The sequence below is a fragment of the Salvelinus sp. IW2-2015 genome, linkage group LG1, assembly GCF_002910315.2.
Source record: "Salvelinus sp. IW2-2015 linkage group LG1, ASM291031v2, whole genome shotgun sequence".
In the NCBI taxonomy this organism is placed as follows: Eukaryota; Metazoa; Chordata; class Actinopteri; order Salmoniformes; family Salmonidae; genus Salvelinus; species Salvelinus sp. IW2-2015.
Genome location: NC_036838.1, coordinates 28,220,075 through 28,226,334, shown reverse-complemented (window position 1 = coordinate 28,226,334; position 6,260 = coordinate 28,220,075).

Sequence of the window (6,260 nt, the reverse complement as noted above, 5' to 3'; positions counted from 1 at the left end):
GTCTCCGCTACAAGCCATGGTTGCTTGCCTACGGAGCTGTGAGGGGAACGGCACCTCCGTACCTTTCAGGCTCTGATCAGGCCTTACACCAAACAAGGCACTATTGTAAAGTTGGTCTTGTTCCACTGGATATCATAAGGTGAATGCACCAATTTGTAAGTCGCTCTGGATAAGAGCGTCTGCTAAATGACTTAAATGTAAATGTAAAAAGTAAATGGGTGTATTATACTGAGGAGGAGCCTATAAGGTAATTTCATCAAATGTGAGGCTTTCCATGCTCATTAGTGGCTCATTCAACATACAGTATTTGGCTGCTACCTCATTCAATCCCATTTTAAAAAGTCTCCCTAACTGATTTACATTCCCTGAGACCAACCAGAAATGTTTCATTGGCCAAATATTTTCATAAGGCCACACATGTGGTCCTCTCATTTCTACATCCCAATTTTGCACAAGGCAAAAGAGTAGGCTATAGGTGCGCTTCAATTGCTTGTTCAGTGCAATGGACAACAGCGGTGTATTGTGCCAGAGCCACCCATTCCTCACAATGGTGCTTGTTTAGTAGGCCTAAAGTACATCAAAGCTGAATCAATGTCTTGGAAGATCGGCATAATGATTCATTTGATTTCTACATAACATAATAAAATATAGTAGCAAAGTATAACTTCACTGTTGTTACACTAAAAACACCACCTAATTTCTCATGAGATGTATAGGATGGTTAGCTAAATAGTCCTTAACCAGAGTGTGCCAGTGGTGTGCATGTAAGTGTATGCACCAGCTGTGTTCTAGAATATTGGACAGTTGGCTTTCATACATTTTGAATTCTCAGCGCAGCGCAAAGCAATTTCTCCAAGTGTCAACACATTCAAAAGACTAGAGGATGAGTACCAAGAGCCGCGTTGGTTGGGAATTTGGGCTGTGTGTCACCTGCAGATTGTGGTCTCAGAGCCGCATAGCTACGTCAACAGCATCCGTGGACTATGGTTTACACTTCAGGCCTGTCCATAACGCTGGCCCTGACCATGAATAATGTATAATTGGCTCCAGAGGCTTCACCTTCAAAATGTGTTGGTATAAGCCTTAGACCAATTTGTGTCTTGTTCTGGATTAATCAAGCATTCTTATCTCTACTTGATTGATTAAATAACACATCTTTATTAAATAATCCTTTGGATATTGACTTAACTGTAACTCTCCAAGATGGTCTAAATCAAACACTAATCCCTGAGAACAGCCTTCAGGACTAGGTTGGGTTGGACAACCTGCCTTCCTCAACACTGTTTTACAGACAGACATATTGAGATGTTTTAGATATCATATTTATAAAGAGGAATACTGTAGTTGTCCAGTTCAGTGGTAAAGGCAGTTCCACGGGGCCCGCATGGTCCAAGCAAGGGGGCAGAGAGAAAAATGTGCGGTTTTATAGATAAACTAATGCTATTTTACCTTTTTTGCCGTGGGCTAGGTTAAAATGTTGCCAGGACCAGCAAGGGGAGGGCCCGATTCTTTCCTTGGGCTGAATACGCCCAGAATTCATTGCGACACTCCTCCACCGGGCTGACTCCTTTCCAGTGTATTCTGGGTTATCAGCCAGCCCTGGATCCGTGGACTCCGAGACAAGACCTAAGCTCCTGCGGTGGACGAGTGTTCAGGCACGGTATGGAACGATGCCTACGTGAAACTCCAGCGCGCCGTCAGAAAGAGCAGCCGGATCGCCTCTTACAGAACAATATGCGTCTCATCGCATCACAAAGCAGAAATCGCATGCCAATATAAAACACAGCAGTTTTAAGCATATAACTGCCTGTCTCAAACATTAAACTTAATAGGTTAAAGGTATCATTGTTTAAATTTATTCCAAAACTGGATCACAATTCCCATAAAAATGATTTTAGCAAACCACTGTTACACATACCTCATAGTATGAGGAAGTGGCATGTGTACTCCAAGGGGTTTATAGCAGCAATAAAAGTTGTTCAGGTACATACGTCATATCAATCACCCAGATACTTTTTCAATACATACCTTCCTTCTGCATCTATTTTGACTTTCTCCCAACGCCTCCCATTCCCCTCAGGTAAAGAAGACTGGACAAAAGAGTTTGTAAACGGCAGTAGCGGGTCCCAGACCTATCTGATAAGGGCTTAAGGCCGGGGCCGTCCCTATGGGTTGGGTGGGTAGTTAAAGATCATCTGAGGCTAGACCATACACAGTACAGAGGAGCGTAAAAAAATAGTGATGTAACACTGGCCAGGTGAGGCAGCATGTCCAGAGCGCTCTGCCTCGTGTACTGCAGGGTTTGGGGACAATTCCATTTCAGATATTAAGTCCATTAGGAAGTTAACTGTCCCACTTACAATCTATTTTCTCATTGGCTTTTCAATGCGTTGGAAGTGACTGAGTTGAGCTGGAATTGACCAACGCCTGATGACCGGGTAGATGATTGTTCTTGTTTAGTTGCCTGCGTCCTCTTCCATCGCTCTTCCCATGATAAGAACTGCATCAGTCTGACCTGTAAATAATCTGTTGGTGTAGCTAGTGTAACAGCATGATAAGAGCTGCAATCAGGTCCTGACCTGTAATAATCTGTGGTGTAGCTAGTGTAACGCATGATAAAGAACTGCATCAGTCTGACCTGTAATAATCTGTGGGTGTATGCTAGTGTAACGCATGATAAGAGCTTGCATGAGTCTTGACCCTTAATAATCTGTGGTGGTAGCTCGTGGTAACAGCATGGGTAAGCAATGCATCAGTCTGACCTGTAATATCTGTGGGTAGCTAGTGTAACAGCATGAATAAGAGCTGCATCAGTCTGACCTGTAATAATCTGTGGTGTAGTAGTTGTATAACAGCATGATAAGAACTGCATCAGTCTGACCCTGTAATAATCTGTTGGTGTAAGCTAGTGTAACAGCATGATAAGATACTGCATCAGTCTGACCTGTAATAATGCTGTGGTGTAGCTAGTGTAACAGCATGATAAGAGCTGCATCAGTCTGACCTGTAATACATCTGTGTGTAGGCTAGTGTAACAGCATGATAAGAGCTGCATCAGTCCTGACTGTAAATAAATCTGTGGTGTAGGCTAGTGTAACAGCATGATAAGAACTGCATCAGTCTGACCTGTAATAATCTGTGGTGTAGCTAGTGTAACAGCATGGTCAAGAACTGCATCAGTATGACTGTAATAATCTGTGGTGTAACTAGTGTAACAGATGATAAAGAAAAAACTGGCATCAGTCTGAACTGTTAATATCTGTGGTGTAGCTTAGTGTAAGCAGCAATGATAAGAGCTGCATCCAGTCTGACCTGTAAATAATCTGTTGGGTGTAGGCTAGTGTAACAGCAATGATAAGACTGCATCAGTCTGACCTGTAATAATCTGTGGTGTGCTAGTGTAACGCATGGTAAGAATCCATCAGTCTGACCTGTAAATAATCTGTGGTGTGCTAGTATCAACAGCATGATAAGAGCTGCATCAGTCTGACCTGTAATCAATGCTGTGGGGTGTAAGCTAGTGTACAAGCATATAGCCATTGCATCAGTCTGACCTGTAATAATTGTGGTGTAGCTAGTGTAGAAGCATGATAAGAACTGCATAGCTGCCTGTAATAATCTGTGGTGTAGCTAGTGTAACAGCATGATAAGAGCTGCATCAGTCTGACCTGTAATAATCTGTGGTGTAAACTAGTTGTAACAGCAATGATAAGAACTGCATCAGTCTGACCTGTAATAATCTGTGGTGTAGCAGTGTACAGCATGAATAAGAACTGCATCAGTCTGACCCTGTAATAATCTGTGGTGTGCTAGTGTAACCGCATGATAAGAGCTGCCCATAGTTCTGACCTGTAATATCTGTGGTGTAGCTAGTAGTAACAGCATGATAAGAAACTGCACAGTCTGACCTGTAATAATCTGTGCGTGTGCTAGTGTAACAGCAATGATAAGAAACTGCATCAGTATTGACCCTGTCATAATCTGTGGTGTAGCTAGTTAACCACCATGGTAATGAGCAAGGGTTTGCAAGCCATGCCTCATGAAATGTACCGCTAGTTCATTTTAGAATCCTGTTCTCTTTTTTCAGTTTGGTGGTGCAAGTGAAGTTGAGTGAAACACACTGTATGTTCCAGTAGAGGGTCGTTGTCCGTTGCATGTCTTCCTATAGGAAAACGAAATACATTTTCTTTCACCTTTAACAATTTTTGGGAAACATTCCTCCCGCTTCTTAATTTAATGTGATTTATACAGGTCCTTGTCTGCACCACTTCCCCCTTCAATTTCATCTTTCAACAGGAACTCTGACAACCTTTTCCCCTTTTTTCTTCTTCCTCTGTGTGTGTGTGTGTGTGTGTGTGTGTGTGTGTGTGTGGGTGCTGGGTTGTGTGTGTGTGGGTGTGTCAGAAGCAATGAAAAGCAACCAGGTAGACCTATGCCATTCAGGGGTTGGTTCATAGGGCTGATGTGTGCCGTCGTCTCTCTCATCCTCGTCTTCTCATCATCTGCTTCATCAAGAGGAACAGGGAGGGAAATACCGCAGGTAACACACACAACAACACACACACACCACACACACACACACACACACACACACACACAACACACACCACACACACACACCACACACACACACACCACACACACACACACACACACAACACAACACACGACCTAAGACATTCCAGCAACAATGATAGTGTATTCTTATCCACAAGTGAAAGAAAAAGAAGATTGCTACATCATAAGCACCCAGAGGTCCAGCCTATAAGGATGATGGGATGGGACGTTTGGAGAGTACAGGTGAGAGAGAGACTCTGGAGCACAACACACACATTGCCCTTGAAGACTCCTGTACTCTGTTTCCATGTTGTTCTGATTGAGCTGTTGTTCTGATTGACAGTTTGGAATGTATATGAACTTTTACGCAGGAACAGGAAACTCTCCCTTCCTGACTCCCTCGAGGCAAGACAGAATCTACACGCTTCTGTGTTTAATTTAACAAGACAGAATCTACCCGCTGTCCTGTGTTTAATTAACAAGACAGAATCTACAAACCCCCCTTTGGGTTTCCCCTGTGTTTTAATTAACAAGACAAGAATCTTACAACCCCTTTGTGTTTAATTAACAAGACAGAATCTACACTGTCTATGTTTAATTAAACAAGACATAGATCTACACCCCTCTGAATTGTATTAGTTAACAATGGACCAGGAGAATCTACACCCCTCACTGTGGTTTAATTAACAAGACGAGAAATCTACACCTCTCTGTGTCTTAATTAACTTAAGGATTAGTCTTACATAGACCTGTTAGTAACTGCTATAGTTGAAGGGCTTTGTGAGGTAAGAATCTAACACCTGTCTAGGTTTTAATTAACAGACAGATCTACACCCCTCTGTGTTTAATTTAAAAGACAGAATCTAACCCCTCTGTTTTTTATTAACAAGACAGAATCTACACCTGTCTGTTTTTAATTAACAAGACAGAATCTACACCTGTCTGTGTTTAAATAACAAGACAGAATCTCACCTGTTTCTGTGGTTTAATTACAGAGAGCAGAATCTACATCTGTTCGTGTTTAATTAACAAGACAGAATCTACACTGTCTGTGTTAATTTAACAAGACCGAAATCTACCCTCTGTGTTTTAAATTAACAAGACAGAATTTACACCCCTCTGTGTTTAATTAACAAGAAGAATCTAAACCTGCTTTGTGTTTTTAAATAATCAAGACAGAATCTACACTGTCCTGTGTTTAAATAAACAAGACGAATCTAACCTGTTCTGTGTTTAATTCACAAGACAGAATCTAAACTCTCTGTGTTTAATTCAAGACAGATCTACACCTGTCTTGTGTTTAAATTACTTAACCAAGAAACCAGAATCTAAACAACTCTGCGTTTAATTAACAACACAGATCCTACACTTCTCTGTATTTAATTACAAGAACATAATCTACACCCTGTCTGTGATTTAATTAACACCTGTAAATCTGTAAATTACTTACAAATATGATTCATAATAAATCAAAAGCAACTTTAATACATTAGTGTGTGGTGTGTGCAAATAGCGTATGTATTTGAATGTAACATTAAAAACAGCTGTCATTTGCATCATTGATGAGAAAGTTGTATCAACTTTGCTGCTTGAACTCGTGTCCCAAATCTGCCACAACCTATCTAGTGATATCATCATCATCATTTGTGTGCCAAATCTTTTTGGGGTTTTTGTTTTTAGTTAGAATAGTAATATAATTGTGG